The sequence below is a fragment of the Mauremys mutica genome, chromosome 1 (assembly GCF_020497125.1).
Source record: "Mauremys mutica isolate MM-2020 ecotype Southern chromosome 1, ASM2049712v1, whole genome shotgun sequence".
NCBI lineage: Eukaryota > Metazoa > Chordata > Testudines > Geoemydidae > Mauremys > Mauremys mutica.
Genome location: NC_059072.1, coordinates 241059163 through 241080579, shown reverse-complemented (window position 1 = coordinate 241080579; position 21417 = coordinate 241059163).

Sequence of the window (21417 nt, the reverse complement as noted above, 5' to 3'; positions counted from 1 at the left end):
GGGTCAGAGCCATAGTTCACCTTGTGAAAGAAGAGAAATCAGCAGAAGATGAGGTCCTGGACAGATTATTTTGGTATATTCAGCACCCCTGATGGGTACATCTGAATAACCTCTCTCTCTAATTTATCTTGCACTTTAAAACACTCAGCTCATCCGTTGACAGTAGATTATTGATGTAGTGATCTATTGATGGCTGCTAACAATGGGAGAACTACAGCTTTTCTTTGTGAATTCTGAGGGATTAAAGTACATCCTGGTTTTGTAAAAGGGAGCCAGAAATGGCTGCTTTACTGGGCTACTGAACTGAGACAAATTCCAATCAGCAAGAGCATTTGGAATGAAGTAGGGTGTGCATGTGAAGTGCAGCAACTGCTTTCCATTAGCTTCCACCTCCTAGTGGTGGAGAGAGATCTGTGGTCTGCTCAAGGGTCTGAAAAGTATTAGGTACCAGCCTTATGTTTTCTACCTTCACTAACTACAGTTTGAGAGCCTCTCTATCCTGGAAGACTGGCGCGTCCTAACAGACCATGGTCAGGCTTCAACTCTTTCTTTTGCTACAGCTAAAGACCCAAGCAAACTGTAGTTCTCCTGGAGTTTTTTGTTAGAATAGCTCCAGACCTTGTTACAAATGTAAACATATAGAACTGAATAAAAAAGACAGCCAAAGAATGCAATACTAGTTATTAGACTGGACAGCAGGAACAACAGACTACAGCTAAGGAAATATAATAATTATTCCTCTGATGTATTTGAAATTAGAATCTATTTAGCAATGTGTTTAGACATAATGCATTGACAGTCTGATGGATTGTGGCATGGCTATGAAGCTAACATGGCCTGCTGGCTAAAGTAAGGGGTTGGGAATCAGGAAATTTGAATTTTATTCTCTACTCTGCCATTGAATTGATGTGTGATCTTGGACAAGGGACAGTGGCCTAAATTTATAAAAGTGACTGCTAATTGTGAAGGCCTCTGTTTTAGGTGCTCATTTTGAGATGGCTGGGCCCTGATTTTCAGAGGTCCTGGGCATCATTATCTTCAATGAGAGCTTCACCACTGATAATCAGAGGCTAGCTGTCTCAAATTAGGCACCTAGAACTGATGATCACTTTTGGAGAATGTTGGCTGAAATCTCTGCTGCCCTGTCTGTAAAATGGGGGCAATATCCTCACACAATTTATAAAGAGCTTTGGGATTCTCACATGCAAAGTTTCTTTCAAAGGATAGTAAGTGGTCTTAAGAGGGAATACAGATTTAGAAACAGTAAGTTAAAATAATTGCTCCCTCATCTCTTTCTTACTCTCCCTTATTTATTTATATGCTCAACTACAGTTGAGGCATAACTGCAGGCAGATGAATCATATTTAATTCCTCCATGTATGATTTTTCTTTGCCATCTTTCTAACCAATAGAAAAACAATTTATGTAAAAAGAACTATGATAAAACTTCAGAATGTGCTAATTCCTAATTTGGTGGTTTCTTGCTTGTAATTCTCTCTGTGTCAGATCTAAATTAACAATCTTCCACAGCCAGCGATGTTAATTCACACCGAGATATTGTTTCTCTTATTTCTTCAATGATTAGCTAATATAGCTTAATTTTAGCAAAGAGTATGCATATTAAATGGCCTGCTGCAATCAAAATGCTTTTTAGTTTTGAAGTTTCTTTAATGCGTTTACAAATGCATTCTTTGTGATAATATGTATTTAGACTACTGAGAATTCCTTCCTGTATGTAGATCAATTTCATTTGTGCAAATTACAAAAATATAAGTATAAATAAATTAGGGAAAGCTGTCTCTACTCGTGAGTAGTGAAAGTCAGAAAATAAATTTATCACAGCCATAAAAAGAACAATTCACCGGAGGGGGACAGGGGGACAGGATGGCTCAGGGGATGGATAATTGGATATACAGGTTTATACATGTCTAGGACACTAGGAAAAATCTAACCTAAAGGCCTTTTTCTTGCTAACTTATGCATAGAAGTAATTTTTGCACAATAGCAGTCCAAGAAAAGAAAACAAAATATTAGGCTGCATGAGGAATAGAGTAGAAAAGAATATAACAAAACAATATAGCCATCTGCCTCTTCAAAAACTAACGGCAACTTTTTTGAGAGACCTCCAATTTGCATCTGGTTAGACAGAAATAATTTGTTTTCATTCCCAGTGCGTTTTATGCAGATGTTTTCTACGTGAACCACAGTTATAGCTACACAATGTTTAGGGCAGAATTTGGCTATAGGAACATAGGGAAAAATACAAAAGAAGTTCATGTCTTGATGTTTTAGTTCAATGTTCCCCAAAGCTGATTGATCAGTATTTTAGAAAAGTGCATTCAGAAGTAGATTCCTAGTACCTCCTCACTTATACTATATCTGACTTGATCTTGGGCTGTATGGATCTTCCAGTCAACCAACAGCTAATAAGATGCACATCCCCCTCCCCATCAAGCTGGGAAAAATATCATCAGCATGGCCCATTCTAAAGGTTATGCAATATGCTTCCTCCATCTTCACTGCTCCTGTAATCAAGGATTCTGGGTTTTCTGTGAATTTAGGCCTACAGCTTTTACATTTTCCTTATTCAGCAAGTAGGACAAACTTGGTAGGGTTATGCATCCTCCAAGTCAGGATCCTGCAGCTATTCTGTAGTTTTGGGGATATTTGAGAACATTTTATTTTCAAATTTTCAGGTCAGTGGGATTCATCAGGCACATATATGTTTTCTACTAGTGTAGTATACTCATTACATACTTTGTGTTCTTGATTATTTTGTTGTTTTAGATGGTCGACCAGCAGAAAACCTCATGTAGATGCCAGTATTAAGTGCTTTAGATAAGCCTCAAGTACTTTTGCATGCAAGTTTATTTAGCTACCACTAGATGACAGTATAATCTACTGCTATAGTACCAAAGTCAGCATTTCAATATATTAAAATACCATATTATTCCCTGCACTAGTAGTTGGTAAGCGTCATTTCATCCGAGGCCACTGTACTTCAGTGGGAAAAAATAACCCAAAGTTCTAGTCATGAATTACCTGTGAGAATGAAAATATTGCTAGCTAGTTCTGTAGTAGTGTCAGACAGAGGAGATTCCAGAAGGTAGAGACTCTAATGTAAACTGGGGTAGCTGATATCAGAATCTCTCTACAGGCCCTAATTGCCCACTGCCTTGCATCTCAGGTAGTCATTTACACCTGTGCAGAATGGTCATAAAATGCTGCCTTTCAGACTCTGTGGTGATTTTACACCCAGGTGTAAATAACTGCACAAGATGCAAAAAAGTGACCAGTTGGGACAATTTCTTTAAATTGGTTAGAAATAAAACTGTCAGCATCCTAGAGTAAGTGACCATTGGATTCATCCCTATATTTCTTACTCAATAGGCCAGCTAATTCAATTGTTGATTATGTTCTTGCTCCTTTCGGTATTTTCACTACTAGATTTGAAAATAGTTTTTTTTTTAAAAAAACGTTGAGTCTGAATTTGTAGATTTTTTGGCAAACAAAAGTAATGCTGTTTTTTATATTAACTGACCTGGCTCCTCTTCTCCCTAACGACATGCGTGGAAATGAATTCTAACATAAGAGCGGACTTATAGATGACTTCTTGCACTGTTTACAAAGTTTACTTTAATGTCTCTCTTTTAATTCCAGCTTTAGAAATGTATTATCTTGGTTAATGCACATCCCGCTGAGACTTACTGTAATGAATGGAATGTAGTGGAAGAGCCATACATTCCCCACTATATACAACAGAAGTGTGATATCGATAACCTCCTTAAGCAGACTGCTAATCACCTCCAGCTGGGATAGTCAACTCTAGGTTAGTTCGGCAAAGATAGATATATGTCTAATAGTCCTAGACCTCTCCAAAAAATGTGCTCATCATTTCAAAGGCAAATGGCTCTTACGTGACTAACACTCCTTAATAAATGAATCTCTGCTTGTAGCCACAATTTCTGGCTAAGGCTTTCACCGCTGGGAAATGATGTAGCCCAACTGGAATTTACAAAATGTAAGGCTATACTTTTGTCACAGGAATCCCCACCACCACATTTTTCATTTTATCTAAAAACAAAACAAACAAACAAGACTTCTGCCATTTTATAATTTCAGGTTTGAGTGAGTGGGTGGATGCATTGTGGTAAATAGTGGAACAAACCTGAGAGGTGCTCAGTTAAAGCCTGAGCTACATCGTCCTCTGAAAGGGGATGACTACACAAAGGACCACACCAGTCAACTTTCAATCAAGGCTTTCGTTTCCTAAAGTTGTCCATAAGGAGCCTAACCCCTAACCCTGCTTTCCCAGGCTAAAGTTTTAATTTTCTGAGTCACATTCAGTTTACAAAGGTCAACCCCTGTATAGCAAATCCTCTGTTGAAAACTCCCAGCACAGCACAAACACTAATGATTGAAAAATAACCATTCCTTTGAGTACAGAATGATGCTTGCAATTCATGATATTTTTACCATTGAAGTCCTATGCTTTTTTTCCCTTCTAAAATATTGCCCTGGAAAAAAATATATAGCCCTAATAATGTAGTTGTAGCTGTGTCTGTCCCAGGATAGTAAAGAGACGAGGTGAGTGAGGTAATATCTTTTATTGGACTAACTCTCTCACCAACAGAAGTTGGTCCAATAAAACATATTACCTCACCCACCTTCTCTCTCCAGCACTGACAATGCCACACTTATGAACCTATGCAGATAGAATTATATAAAATACTCAGTAAAGGCCCATCTGATTGAGTGAACAGACAAATAAGTGGATAGGACCAGATTCTGCTCTACTGTAAGTGCATAGTTTATACATAGGGTTGATTTTATTGAGCTGATCTTAGGTTTTTTTTAAAGAAGTCATTTGAAATAGAAGTGGTCAGAGGAGACATGCAATGGCATTTCAGAATTTGTCTAAGCAATTCTTCATCCCCTCTTGATTCGCAAGTTGCCTTCTTGCGAATTCAGCTTCAAGAGGGAAACTGTTAATGCAGATGGTGGCGGTGGCCTGTGTTCTGCTGTTTGTCTCGGTGTTGATTTTAAACCAGGTTCAGCAGCTGTGATTTGGAAAATGTCTTGTGGTGTATGTGCATGCACTCCAAAGGGAGAGGGAGTTCTGTGCATTCTTAAGCTTAAATTCTGGTTACAGTTCCTGAGAGCACTCTGCCAATATGTGAGGCTGAGAGGAAGTAAAATACAGTCTTTGCCTTGGAAAAAGGAAAAGAAAGCTCCATATTTCTTCTCCACCAGGTGACTCCTTTACTTCCTTTTTGTAGGTGGGTGTAATTGGCCTGCTGCTGACATGTCATCAGCCGTTCTGCTTTCAGTTTCCGACAAGCTTTTGCAATGAGGCAGAGGCCATTTCCATTTAGAGCATCGTGTGCAAAGCTTTGGTGCAAATGGCAGTTTCCAGCTTATCAGGAATAGTGAAGATCACAAAAGGGAAGAGTTTTTAAGCTTGAAGTCCACACACAGCAAGAGCAGGAAGGGAGTGGGCCCAGCTCCCTGAACCTCTGCTTGCAACTAATCTAGGGTGACCAGACAGCAAGTGTGACAAATCGGGACGGGGGGGGGGGGGAATAGGAGCCTATACAAGAAAAAGAACCAAAAATTGGGACTGTCCCTATAAAATCAGGACATCTGGTCACCCTAAACTAATCACAACTAACCACCTGTTTGTGGCTACAAATAGCTGCAATCAGGGCCGGTGCTTCCATTAGGTGACCCTAGGCAGTCGCCTAGGGTGCCAGGATTCGGGGGGCGGCATTTTGTGCGCTCCCCACGGGGCCCATGGGAGCTTCCGGTTCCGCTCCTGTTGCACCGCCGAAGAAGGACCTTTTGCCGACGTGCCGTGGAAAACAGCGGCAGGCAATTGAGCAGCTCAATGACTGCCGCTGTCGCCTGCGGCATTTCGGCAGAGGGTCCTTCTTCGGCGGTGCGATGGGAGTGGAACCGGAAGCTCACACGCGCCCCGTGGGGAGCGCACAAAATGCCACCCCCCCGAATTCTGCCTAGGGCACCAGAAACTCTGGCGCTGCTCCTGGCTGCAATAAAATATGATGGCTCATACAGATAGGGAAAAAAACTGCATGAAAAGTGAAATTTCAGATTGGCCTGCTGTATTCTGAGCTGTTGCTGGTCCAAAGCTTTTTAACGGTTAAAGAGCCAGTGTTCAGTGGGAAGCAACTAGGACCTAAGGTAGAAGAATGGGGAAGAGAGTCAGTAAGTGCTTTCCAATGAAGATGTCTCCTTGAATATTCCTGGCAAAAGCAACTCTTCTATTCTTATTTATTGTCATATGAACACTGGAGTGCTCGGTATTTAACGACTATAGGAGATACCTGCCTGAGGCACTGACTAGCTAACCCCTCAGAGAAATGAGAGGGGGAAAGGGAGATCCCCAGAAAGATGGAAGTGAGAGGATGGAAGTTAAGCCTTCTATCAATTGTACTCAGAATATTTGTTTCTGTGTGTTTGAGAGAGAGAAACGGAGCACGGCAATGTTCTTATTTTTATCTTAACCTGTTTGCCCAATCCTATGCATGTGCCCATCTGTTTTGTTTTTAAACCTACACTCTAAAGTCTACGGAAAAAACCTCTCATTCCAAGTACTGTTTGCAGTAATGTGAAAAGCTGGTTCAGGCCACAGTCACATGGTCTTGACAAGCCAGGTGTGCAAGTGGGTCAGAAATGATTGAATAGCCCATAGTGCTAGGTGTCATGTCCCATTTTCTCGGTGAATTTAGAATGAAACTTGCAGATCTCAGAGGTGCGCACACACTGCTCTCGCAGATATTGACAGGGACATAAACCCCATTTGAAGAAAGCATCATGGACAAGAAAAAATCTGCTTTAATGACAAACAGTATACTGTATGTTGGTGCCTGCAACTATGCTACAGGTCAGAATTAGAATTCCAGCAAAGGATGAAGTGCCTTGTAGAAGCTACATTCTGATTGAATTGAAAAGGTACAGATGTGGCCTTAAAAAAAGTAAATACCTTTAAAAAGCAAATTCACAAGTTCTCCAACACTAGGGTTGCCAACCCTACAGGACTGTCCTGGAGCCTCCAGGAATTAAAGATTCAAGTCCAACCAAAATTGGGAACTTTATCCAACACAGGGCATCTTATCCACTTGTAGGATTTCTTGAAAATGTAGGAGATGTCGGATCTGATTCTCCACATTCTTGCATGTTGTGCAGTCATTTATGCTTGTGCAAAGCACATGAAAAACAAACCTTTCTGAATTGGTATCATTTTTATACCCATTCTGCACTGAGTTAGATGCAAGGGTCTACATAAAGTACGAGACAGTAGAGAATCAGGTCCTTTATTTTTATTTTCCATTCAGTAGCGAAATGTCCCTGCTGGTGTTCCTGCTCCCCTAACTCAAACAAAATATGTGCCACAGATCACCACTATATAGGAGAAGCAACAAAGAATCCTGTGGCACCTTATAGACTAACAGACGTTTTGCAGCATGAGCTTTCGTGGGTGAATACCCACTTCTTCAGATGCAAGAAGTGGGTATTCACCCACGAAAGCTCATGCTGCAAAACGTCTGTTAGTCTATAAGGTGCCACAGGATTCTTTGTTGCTTTTACAGATCCAGACTAACACGGCTACCCCTCTGATACTATATAGGAGAAAAATCTATACAGCTGCTCGCAGAATGAAATCTTAACTACTTTTTATAGACCGGTGACTCTTGACCCAACCTTACCTTCTCCTTATGACATAGGCCAGGGGATTACGTTACACATTCGACATGTTGATCATACATATGCGCCTGTCTGCCTTCTCACTTTGAGTACAGATCCAGGGTATCACATTCATTTGTCCAGTAGTGGTCAGAGGACCCACTCTACTTATACATAGCAGAAGTCAGTCTCTAGCATGTACATTGTAAAACCCCAATACCATACACCAGCTCACAGTAGTAGGTTGACATCTCCCTATATTTTATATAGGATGGGAAGAAAGGTGCAGATTATAGCATCACAGAATGAAAGATCCATTATGTTGTAATTGACATATGTAATGGGAATGACTGGGGATAGTGGAGGCTGCTGCGGAAACTGAATTTCCCCAGATTCAGTTTTTTTTTAAAGAAAACTAACATTATAACAATGTTGTACTAAAAAAAGTTAATATAGAGGGGTTTTCCCCTTCTATATTACATTGTCCAATGTAGTTTAAATAACTCAAGCAATGGTGCTTCCACCACTTTCCCTTAGAGACTATTACTTAATTACGAATTACTAGCTGTGTGTGAACTCTGCAGGTTTGGTTCATGATGGTGTTCACGGACTGAACTCTGCAGTTCTGTTTGCAAGGGATTGGCGGCAAACCAAAGCCTTCACTGTGTTCTGAGGTTTGAATTTACTGCTTCAAGTGTCTCAGTACATCCACTGTTACCCAAGAGCAGGTCCCTCCCCTAATCCAGCATGCCTTGTGACTCCCCTGCTTGCCTTTTGTGGCTTCAGGAGGCCCCATGGCTTTTTCCTTCCGCTTTCCCTCCTTCCAGGTGACTCCGAGAGTATGATTCCTACTTACTAGCTACTCCACCATCAGAGCAATAGTGTGTGAGTGGTACATAATGTTTCCTCCTTTTATATGGCTCTGTTGCTGTCATCAAGATGTCAGTGTATTGGTAAGGCTCACCTTTATGTCAGAAGATTAGAGGTTCCATACCCGGATGTAGGCTCATGCCCAGTGTTGTCATTGCAATGGAAAACTAGAGGCAGGGTAACATGAGATTCTTCAGATGAGGTGTTAAACTGAGACCCTCTTTTGCCTGTTGCTCGTGGCTGTCCTGGTTGCCGTTAAAGGGTATCTTCTTTGTACTGCTCAAAATATTCTCAGTGAAATAGATTCTAATGTCCAAATGTGTGAGACTTATGATGCCAGAGTGATGTCTTTTTTAGAGGGATGAGGCCCATGTGGTGATTTTAGACCTTTGCTTAGCTCAGCTGGAAGGATAATAAGGTTTGCCCTGCAACACTGATGGGACTAGTATCCTTCCCCTGGCATTTGCAGTTCTTTAGAAGTTTCATGGCAGTATAGACCTTTGAATAAAGCCCAAACTGAGAAACAGATGAGTTCTGGCTAAAGTCCAATGTTTTCAGAATTGTTGATCAAAGATCAGTTTTATCACAGTTGGTCTTTCAGAAAAGGACTGACATCTCAAAAAATGAGCTAAAACAGATGGAATTTGAGCCCTGGCAGTTTTAGCTGACTTGGTTTTTTTCTTCCTTTTTTTATTTTTCACTCTAGATTGTGTGTTTAGTGATTTTTGTGACATACTAGGAAGTTGGGGGGTAATAGAGGTGTAAAAGTTACTAGAACGGGCAAACTCCTGGTATTTTTTAGAGAATGAGGTACATATAAAACCTGAGTGTGACCTTAAATGTAACATGTACCAGTAGTTGTTGAGAATGATTAAGCCATTTTTAATGCAGTGAAAGCCAGGGTCATGCTCTACTTCTCCTGGAGCTCTGTAAAGGAGAAGCAACTATAATTACTATAATAAATGTTATAAATTGTAGAAAAGTGCAACCAAAAATAGTAGTTTTGTTGCCCACATCAGTTTTCAAATCCAAATTATTAATATCCAAATACTTCTTCTTGGCTATGCATGTTTGGCTGCTGCTGACTTGAAATATTGTAGTAGCTGCTCCAACTACTAATGGAGCTGGGTGAAAAGTGGGAAAATGTACGTGTGAACAGACTGGGTGCATCTGACTCATGGCTCAATCAGTCCATGTTACACATTTATTTTTCCATTAACATTTGGGTAATTGTTATTTTCCCCCACAGGAATAGTTGGAGAGAATCTTTCACGAATGCAGATATGAGTATTTAGGGGAAAACAGCACATTCATGTCAAAAGGGCTCATCATCCTACATTAACTCGCCATGCGTGAGCAGGAGTTAGGAGGCAGGAAGAGAATACAAGTGATCTCTCAACATGAGCAGAAGGGGTGAGGGAGGAAAGAAGGCATAGTATGCGGGAAAAGTTGAAGAGCAGAAAAATTCCCTGGCCAGAGACACTTTTCCTAGGTTCCAGCTCTGGAACATGGAGCAAAGTGCCAGGCCAAAGTTGGACGATGCTGTGATCTCATGCACAAGGCCACAATGCTCACAGGGGAGTTGGGCCCAGGTCTGTGGGACAACAGTTGCTTCTGCAGGAAGAGCATGGGGGAGGTTCGCTCTCTAGCTTCCCCCTCCCCCTCCAGGTCTCTCCTCACCAGCCTGGGATTAGGGTTGTGGTGCAGGGGTGGAGGGTTCTGCTGTGGATGGTTGGAGCCCCCCCCAGAAATCGAGTGTAGTGCACCTATTGAATCAAGAGGCTGCATCCACCCCTGCAAGATGTCCACAAAAGGGCCAGATACTGAAATGTGGAGATTGGCACTTAGTGCTGCCGCTCTATGGAACCACATCCGTACAGGGACATATATATGGTCCTGTGGCCAAATAGTTGCCCACTGACATGACACTGAAGAGCTGCTGACTGGTAGTGGCCACCAGTTCTACACCATTGTTGCCAGGATGACATGGTGGGCTATCAGGAAGAGGCATTAGTCATAGAGGAAGGGGGAGGAGGGCATAGCAAAATCTACAAGGTGTGAGGGATCATGGGCCTTGAACCCAGGCCCATGGGTCCCTAGGCCACAACCACTGCCTGGCAGCTCACCTGAGTAACCAGGGAAGGGTCCCAGAGAAGAGTGAGCTTGCAGAGGGAACCATTCCCCAAACTCTCAATTGGGGGAAAACATCAAGCCCCCCAATTGGCTGAGGGGCTCTATAAAACCAGGAAGTACCAACAGGAAGTTGTCTGAGCAACTAGAGGAATCCCTGGATGGCTGCTATGAGGGCCCCCTTCTGCTTACCTGACTCCTGAGCCCTGCATTCCTGCCTGCTCCCGGTTCCTGCCCTCCTATTCTAGGCTCGTATCTACTCCAGATCCGTGCTCCTCCACCCTATCTCTGATGTTGTCTTTTGCTCTGCTCTTTGGCTTGGCACCTGACACTATCTCTGGCTTGATACCTGATTCTGTCTCCAGCTCTTACCTTTACCTTGGTACCTGATGTTGTCTTCAGTTTGACTCATGGTTCTGACCACTAGGTAGGACTACCAAGGCCCCAGTCATTGCACAAGATTGTTCTCTAAAATTTCTTAGGCCTGCTTCTCTCTCCCTCTCTCCTTAAAGTGATCACTCTCCCTGAGAGAGTGTCCTTATGATCGCTGAAGGTACTACTCCTGTTTATAAAGGGAAGTCATCCAATTAGGGAACAGAAACATATCAGTGATTTCAGCTGCTAGTGGGGGAGTATCACTGCTGGTGCACACTGGGCAGTCTCTTGCAATAGAGACACAGTCCCAAAGTAGGTCTAATACTTAGACCTAGGTATCAGTGATTTCAGTTCTGCAGTGACTCTCAACTGAATCTAAATGAGCTCTTTTATTATACCATGGAGAGAGGAAGGGTCAAATGGTGTCTAGGACCCTTAAACAGGGTGAGTTCCTCCATCGGGGTATGACAGGTACAGTTCTGCTGCCCTCAGTTCACACAACAAGGATAACAACACTTTATTATTCCTGCCCCAATAACAAGGAGACTGGGGATCCAACACCAGCCACAAGTGATCATTTGGGAAGCAATCCCATCATGCTGAGCACCTAGGCAGGGTGGGTGTGTCCATGCAAAAGAGATCAGCTCCTGAAATCTTTTTTCCACAGTTCACCACTAGATGTCAGGGGAGAGCTCATTCAGACTCTGCTTACAATGTGAAAGAGGTGCCCAATTACACAGCCTGGAGGATACTGATTTCTAACTAGCCAATACACTGAGGGCCACTGACTATGATGCTTTGTAGAAAAGCCACAGGCCCAAATATAGTCATAAAAACTATTATCTGAACAACAACAAATAATGTACAAATTCTGGAAAATTTTGCTATGTTTGTGGACAATTTGCAAAGGGAGAGAAAAGCAGAAGTGGGGCACAGTAGAGGAATACATTGTTTACAATAAATAATTTGACTAGCTCCTACTTGGAGTGACTTGAAGTCAGCAAGAGTCACATGCAGATATCCCAAGGCAGAATTTGGTCCTGAATAAGATGGCTTTGCACTGAAAGTCTTTGGATATGTGCTCTTTATTTGGTGCTGCTTATAAACTCTCAGTAAAAATTAAGGCTAGTCAGCGTGGTGATTTACTGCCAAACTCCTCTTTGCGTTGGCATTTTGAAGAACATATTTCTTGCCCTAAATTGAGGAAAATAGTTATCGGGGCTAAGCAAATCAGTGGCAAACTGAGGAATGATACCTAGCAAAAGGAATTGTATAAGGACAAACTGATGATATATACAAATGATTGCAAAATGAAAGCTACTCCGATAATATATTGTGTGCAATTCTGAAAAAGGAGTGAATGGATTTACTGTCAAAATCAAAGGAGAAAAGAGTCTGAAAATCCATCCATTGCTGTTTCTTCTAGTAGAAAAGAATATCCTCTTCCACTACAGGAGTGTTGAATCGTGCTCTCTAATAATGAGCAAAGTGAATTTGAAAAGTGGTTTAAAACACACAGAGCTGCATAGCCTTCCATTTTAGACCATTTCCTTACTTCTCTCTATTACAGAAGTCAATTTCTGACTCACTTTTTGGAAATTCATTATGTCAACACAAGTAGGTGCAGCTTATCATCATTTGGATGGTTATTATTGTTAAGCTTTTTAATTCATTGACTCACATCCTGCAATAATTCATGCAAAATGGGCTCTGAACTCCTTTGCAATATGCAGATTTTTGTGCAAATGAGTGTTACCTATGGTGTTCGGACTGAATCGTTTTTCTTTGATGTACATTTCTGACATTCCGAGATTGTAAAGAAGAAAATAACTTTAAAAATTTTAAGAAACCTTAATTGAAGTTAACATAAAAGAAGATACATGGTGTTAATTGGTCTGTTTCAGGCATAATTTGGGCCTTTGAGACCATGTCCCTTACCCCCTGCCAAAGTGTCAAGACTCACATCTTTAATTCAACAATCTTTGTATTAATTACCTCTGGATAAGGTAAGCTTTGATTCAGAGTCCTTTATTGTAAAATTACAGTACATCGCCTATTTTAAGATAAATAAATTAGGGCGGAACTTGAAAAAAATCTCCATCCAACTGTGAATGTGAAAGTGCATATGAGTATCAAATGCCAGATGAAAGAGCAGTTTTTATCAGACTTTCTTAATGGGAGAAAAGTGTTTTCTTTTCTACTTCTCTTTTTTTCATTGTTTTTGCACATTGAAATATGATGCTTTGGTACATCAGAAAGGCAACTTTCATCAAAGAGGGAAGCACCTGGGTTGCTAGGGTTGCCAACATTTTCTCACCTAAAAGGCCACCTTTCCTCCCCAAGAGAACTCAGTGTTATCGTCAGAGAGTAATTCCCCGGTACACAGAACATTTGTGATAGATTATAAGTTAGTTAGAGGAATGAACAGAATGTACTATTTTATTCTTGCTAATTCTCTTTAGAAGACTCCCTATTAAGACTATTACCTGCTTTTATTTAAAAAAGGGAGGAAGAGACAGAAAGAATGAAACAAAAATAAACTCTTTGCAAGATGGCCTCAGAGCCAAGATCTTTTGCATGGCTGCAGCTCAGGAGGAGTGTGTAAATGTGACTTTAAACCATCTTTGCATCCCCTGGATCCTGAGGCCATCCAGCTGTCATACGTTAGAGCAGAGTTAGGGCTGCTATAATTCATGCTGTCTGCCCATGGCCCCAGAGGCAGCTGGAGATTTCCGAGGTATAAGGATGTCCTGGCCATGCACTGGACACACCTCCTATATTGGAGTCTGAACATAGGTGTGTGATAGGGTCTTTTAAAGAGGCTTTAAACCACTGGAAGATTCCCCTATGCAAGGGGAAACCCAAGTGGTGGGATAAGCTAGCTTTGGGGCTATGCAAGAAGGTCTTAATGGACTAGAGGATGTGGCCCAAGACCTTTAGAAAGGCTGAAGAAATTAAGAAACAGAAAGAGATCAGAAATATTGGGACATCCTAATTTTTAAAGGTTTTGAGCCAAATTCTGGGAGGAGGCACACACAGCCTAGATTCCCCATTAAGCCCACAGAGACACTGTTTCTTGGCCTTCCACCATAGGAACTTCTGAGGTGAGGCCTGGGGATTGAGGAGATTGAGCCATATTTTAATGGATATGAACTCTGATTCAAGCACTGCGAGCCCCCAAACACACACACACTTGCCTGGGGTCATTTAGATCCAGAATATGGGTGCACTTTAATACTGCTTTTTCAGCCTGTATGCCCAGTTCTGCTCTCACTTGCACTAGTGTCACTCCTCTGAATTCAACAGTGGGACTTCTGATTTATATCAGTGAAAGTGAGCTCACAACTAGATACAACACATGTGCCTACTTAGAGGATGATCTACCCTGTTTGGGCCCTTTCTGCTTGGTGCCCATCCAAGCCAAAGCCAGATTGCTAGGGGGAAAAGTGGCAGTATTATACTTAAATTCCACGCACCAACTCAGAGTAACTGGTTGGTTTTGCAAATATGATCTCCATCTAAACAGTTAACAGTGTTGATAAATTAAATTGTCTTTAACATATCAGAGACAATACCTCAGTGTCTTCTGTCCTATTGTTTCAGCTCACCTGCTGACAGTTTAGGTAACATTCAGAGGATTTTCATCACACCCAAAAGGGCTACAGATGTGGGATCAGAATCTTGGATCTAGCCTTCTGGGCCCAGCATTGCTCGACAAAACATTTTTATCATCTTCACACTTCTGTGATTGGGTTCCTGGGACAATGTAGAGCTGCCACTTTACACCTACTGTCTGTAGTTCAAAGGGTTATTTTATCAGCAGAGGACTGCCAGGGCATAGAGACACTCTGTATCCCTTTCCACAGGGAACAGCCCCTCGCTGGAAGTGCTACATCAGTGCTAAGCCACTGGAGGATTCCTCCTTGCCAGGGAATCATTCTCAGTTCATTAAGCCAAGTTTAGGCTGCTTTGCCCAGCTGGAGTGGGGACCAGTATCTGGTGACTAGAACCTGTGTCTTTCACTTACCTGAGAAACTCAGTTTAAGTTGATAGTTACACGTATAAATGAGGAGAATCAGATCCCTAACTTTTTGGAAACTCAAATTTTGTAGAAGCGGCCTAGATGTGCTGGTAGAGCAAGCCAGTGAATACCCACTCAGTACTCCCCCTGGTCTGGACACCCACTGGTGACAGTGATACTTCGACGTTATTGTGGGAAGTTGACCCAGGAGCTGGTTGTGTATGATGGTAGCTCATTGTACAAGGCCATGCTACTTTTCTTCCTTCTAGGTTTTCTTGTTCTCCAGAGTCTGCCTTGTCAAGAACTCTTTTGTCTGGCACAGTGTTTTCAAATCCAAACTCTGCTAATTATCTGTGGTTCTGCTGCTGACTTGAAAGGCAATTGTCAGGCATTGAATCCACAATCTCTTCAGTGCAAAAATTAAGAGTAAGGAGAAGAGGCATTTCTGTGGCTGCTTCTTTCTCCAGCACTTGACACTGACTGTACATGTGAAGCTGACCGCTGACGATAAATGAGTTCAATAGAAAAGAGCAGACACATACTTGGATCTAAGTGTAATACAGTACAAATCAGTAGAAAGTACAACACAAAGGTTTTGCATGGCAGACTGTGCTAATCAGAAGAGGTGAGTATTTTAGCATATTTAAACGAGGACAGGGCATCCACTAATCAAACAACAGAATCCAGAGATACTGAAAGAGCATGAGAAAATGTGTTGTTTGAAACTTTTCAACACAGATGGGGGATATTTAAAATACCATTAAATGGAATGATCTAGGTTTATGGGGGATAATGAGGTAAGTAACAAATATGTCAAAACTAAAGCTTAAAAATTGTAATTATACTAGATATAGGCAGGTTGTCGGAAAAGTTTCCCATTACTGGAGCATAGCTGTCAGGAAGGTATAGTAGAATAATGGATTTTCATTTCATCTGCTTGATTTAGCATCAGTTACTGTATCAAGTAGCAGCAAGAAAGTTTTTAACAGTTCCCACCGGATGTAATAAAAATGGATCTTAAAACGAACATGATTCTCTAATATAGTACATAATGCTCATATACCAAAAATACATACACACACACAAACACGTATACACACATTATTCACTCATTTTAACACACATTTTGAAAGCCTTGTATCATTTCAATAGATTTTTTTAAAGTTGCCTTTATGATTTTTCACGAATATTAGTTTAAGTATCTCTCTCTCTTCTTTCTACTCTTCTTAGAATTCTGTCCTATAGGATGTCACTGTCACTGTCGTCTCTTATGCCAGTTACTTAATCAATCAGGAATGAGTATCAGTTCTACATTTAAAAAATCAAGAGCTATTTCTATAAAAGCTACCAGAAAAAAGTGTGGGCTTTTTTACTAAGAATTATATAAAATTTGGCTATTTCTTAGGCAAAGAGACTATTGTCATATAAATATTACACAATAGTTACTTACCAGTAACTGGTTTGCTTTGAGACTATTGCCTTTGCAGAGGCAGATCTCTAAGGGGAACAGCTTATTTTAAGCTGATATTCATTAGAAAGCTACTAAGCCACTAGAGAGATGTTGGTTGTAAAATAGGGTATCTGAATTATATTATTTCTTGCAGGTAGCATGAGACAATATCCAGTGATCTAGATTAAGAACCCTCTGATTTATTATTGTGATAAGCCATGTTGTGTCACATAATTGAGTTCACTCTCAAACTTTTTAATTAAAAATGAATTTTATACAGATGAGAGGCACTAAATTGACAGACCTGAAGACTGAAGTCCTTCATTAATCAGAATAACAACTTCTCCCGGATCTTGGTCTTCACCTGCTTTAGGTCTTCATCTGAGGCCTGATCTATTAAAGTCAAAGGGAGTCTTTTCATTGACTTCAGTGGGTGTTGGATCAGGGTCCCATGTCCTGATAGGTTAAACAGGTGACAAATATAGAGTCCTTTGAAGCCACAAGAAATATCTGGCTAGTGTGTTGCCTGAATTGTTGATCAAATATATCTCCTTCTCAAGTTCCAACCAGGTAGAAGACACTAGGTATTGGACAGAAGAAATGAGAGAGTACATGTTCCAACCAGCAAGATTCTTATGGCTAAATGCCAGATATGGAACACAGTGTAATTGGTTTGGATACTTTAGCTCAGAAAAGGAGCAGAGAAACAAAGATACCTTAAATAAAGGTTTTAAAAAGAAGTTGACAAAGAAAAACTGGAAAAATCTGTTGTTTTGTTGAAGAATATGGCCTAAAGAGAAGAGGGCTTCCAGTTATTCACTAAACACCTCTGTGGCAGAATAGCCACAATCAGATCTCAAAGGGCACTGGGAAAATCATGTATTTTCAGTTGTGTGAAAGAATAAGTCCCACTGACTTTCAATGCTAGGAGTTGTTCTGCTAAATCCTTTGGGCACTTTGGGAAGCCTTCCCTTTAATGCACATTTTGCTTCTCTAGGTTATCAGAAGCATGGAAATACCTCCCTGCTAAGGTGGAACTGCACCTGCTCAGAGGATCATCAAAAATGGTGAGAAAGGTGCATTTAGAAAGACAAATGTCCAAGCATGATCATATATATTTCACCGCAGCATATCACAACTATTGACATTTATATAATCAGTGTACATTTTGGGGTAGGAGAAGGTGCAGCAGGGATGAGGGAGCAGTGGACAAATGTGGAGGGAGCAAGTTGTTCTTTCCCTGCTGACCTTTGGGTCCTGGCAACCACAGGATTCTGCCAAATTTTATTGTCATAGATGGTGCAGTGCAATCCATCTGGTGCCCCTTTCTGACCCACCTAAGGCTTGAGCAGTACTAGTCTATAGATATCAAATAAAACCATCACCTTGGATATCCAGACAAATCCTGGCTCGGGCACAAACTTCCCGTGTACCTTCTGGCAAGTCACGTTAGCGCTCGCTCCCTTAGTTACCACAATTAGAACATTGATCTGTGCTTATTCTCCCTAGGTTAAGGGGGCATTTTGGTGGGGAACACAGGAGGAGTCATTAGGAAAACACCTGTTTTAAGAACTGTGAAATATCTTAAGTGCCAACAGGAAAGAGAAGACACTTGTAAATGGTATTTGAAAGGGAAAGGATCACAAATTTTAAATTTTATCTCCCTCCCTCACATCAGCAGGCAAAGTACTTGGTTGCAGCAGTCACTCACTACACTGAGATCATTCACCTCACCAATACTCCCATAGGGACAGAAGAGGCAAAGGGAGGACACTTTGACTTGCTAGAAGATGTGGACTGCTCACATGTTAATTATAATTCCTCCTGAAGATGGAGAGACTGAGGAATGAAAAGTAGTCCCACAGCAGGACGATATAAATTACAACCAAAAGTAAGAACATTTTAAAAATTACAACTACCCACGCACATCATTATGAACACACACACCATTTTATTCCACACATGCCACGTTAGCTTATATACTGTTCACAGCTTGAATCAAATTCTGCTCTAACTCTGGACTCCCCTCCCCATTCATTTCAGTGTATGTGTGTAAATGAGCACAGAACTGGGATATTGTCAGCATTAACAACTGCCTGTCCTGGCTAGGGCAAGGACGAGCAAGAAAATGACTATTAGTTTTCAACAATGAACATGGTCTCACCCAGGAAAGAAACTTTTGATAAGAGGATGAGCTTCCCTTGGACACTGTTCATGTTCTGCTTCCCACGGCAAGCAGGGATGGCTTTACGCCGATTCCACTGATTCCCTGGAATCGGGCCCTGCGCTGAATAGGGCCCCGTGCCCGTGCCTAAGGGGGCCCTGCTCTGGGGGTTTTCGGCGGCATTTCGCCGGGGTGGGGGGGTGTCCGCTCCAGGTGTCTTTGGTGGTATTTTGGGGGCGGGGGGTCCTTCGGTGCTGTGGAAGACCCGAAGTGGACCCCCTGCTGCCGAAATGCTGCCGAAGCCCCGGACTGCCCCCAAGTATTCCAATCAGGCCCCGCGGGTCATAAAGCTGGCCCTGATGGCAAGTACTATCCATCAAGGTGCTGAAAGGGGTAGGACAGCGACCATGTCAGAAAACCTGGGCAGGGTTATGTGTGGGGCTTCTAAAGAGCTTCAGTTGTTTCCTGGACCTGCTGGTTTCCTCCCCATCTGCACAAAAAGAAAAAAAAAGGCTTTGAATTCCAGGGTTTTCTGGCAATCTTCGTCTGCCCTTCCAGGCCACTGAAAGAGAATATACCTGGTTGCACAGCTATTATCTCTTAAATCTGGCAAAGGGGGTCACTTTTACTGAGTACCAGCTGCTGAGAGAATGCTCCAAGAATGAGAGAATGTCAGCAGAGATAACAGCCTTAAGAAAATATGCTCTGGTTTCAAAAAACCCTATCCAGGAGGTAAAACATATGTGAGGAGTACAAATACTATAAACTGGTCTCTCAAGGTGAGCTTAAATTGCAGCAGTTTCAGAGTGAAATGAGTTGAAGGATGAGAGATTAAGAGAGACAAAGAGAAAGATGAATTTTTCAATAGATTATGAATCCTAACCGTACATGGGGTTTGGGGTCTGTTTCTGGAGAAGCCCTTCCCCAAAGCATTTTACTGTCAAAAATAATGTGACACGATACTACCAAACGTTGTTGTGATTGAATAAAAAGAGATGGGGGAGTTAAATCTCGGAGAGCATTTCTTTAAAGCTTTACTCAAGGACTCACATATCTGTCTTGAATTAAATTAGACTTTAGTACCTCAGGGCCTGATTCAGGCCCACTGAAGTCAATGGAAAGACTCATTTAGGAGGTGGTTTGTTGGTAATGATACCCTTCAGGTAGTCATCAAGGTGAGCGACCATCCGTATCATTCACTAAGTGAAAGATGGAACATTTTAAATGTTGATGATCAAGACTGGGTCTTCCACATTGTTATCTACAACGTGACCTGAAAGGATGCATGCGATTCATTTGCATGACTCACTTGTCATTTCTTTTGCTTCAGCTCCAGCCCAGAGGGTTCAGTGATTTCCGTACAATATTTAAGACTCGATCTTGCCCTTCCATGAATGAGGCAATACTAGAATTCCACTCAGATATGTATCTTACAACTCTGCCTGCTGCTCAGAATGGTTCTGTCATTTCTCTTTGCAATATTTTGGAGGCATGTGTAATTCTGAAAGTATATTAAAGCAATATTTTTTTGATGATGACTGTTGGCAGCTTAACACTTCCATAACCAACTAGTAATGGGAAGTGTAGAAACCTCTTTGGATCCTGCTAGTTTTGGATTGATGTCACCTGAAGATTTGCAGTATCATTGTTTTGCTTAGCTTTTTAAAATAAAAATGTATTGCTTACTTAAAATTCTGTACTCCTTTGGAACTTGTATTGCAGATACACACAACTCGGTAACTTTCCCTATAATGCCATAGTTTTCCACTTTAGCTTGGTCTGCCTTTGATAAAGTCGGACCAGGACCTTTTTAGCAATATTCAAGCACATGATGTTGTCACATAGCTTTTAGTGATCCCTTGTTAAAAGTCCAAATTGCAAAAACACTTCCTGATTAACACATTGTGCAAAATCCACCTTAATGGGGATCTAAGCTGCCTCCAACACCTGTTCCACTGGAAACAAAAATTCTACATGTATTTATGCTTATTGTATATTACAGGTTGTCTGTGGTCTATTGGACTGACTTTGGAACTAGGAGACAGGAATTACCAAATTCTAATCCGGGCCCTGGTACTGACTTATTTTGTGGCTTAAGTAGTTTAACCTCTGCGAGTTCCGCCATCTGTAAAATGGGTATAGTGCTTCTTACCATTGTGGGGCTTGTAAGAATTAGTTAATAGTTATACATCTCTTTGAAGAATGCAAAGTGCTTAGATGCTCAGGGTCAGAGTGGAGATAACACCACACATTCTTTCTTGAGTTCTGGTCCCTATGTGTATTCTACTATGGGAGTACCCAGGCACTCCAAGTACCTGAGGCTAGAGCATTCTTGCAAGCAGTGTCTGTTGGTCTGTCCTGCACACCTGCACTCCTAGTGTTCTGCACTGAGAGCATAGGGGACTGAGCGCATTGACTGCCTATCCAGTTCCTCCTTACTGCTACATGACTTGAGAAGGAATCCTCCAGTGTTCAAAGCTGACCCTTCTCTTCCCCTGTAAATATTCAAGTGATCTTATTCTCAGTTTTTTATTGTTAGAGTTGTATAGTTCCCCAGTTAGTTACTGTTAGAATCCGCACCCAGGGGAACTCTCCTGGTCTCCTGGCACAGGACTTAGATTATGCCCAGAATACCAGGCTTTAAAAACTGTGTGTCATGCCCCCGCTCCTTTTCGGTCACCGATGACCACCAGGGCTGCCTCA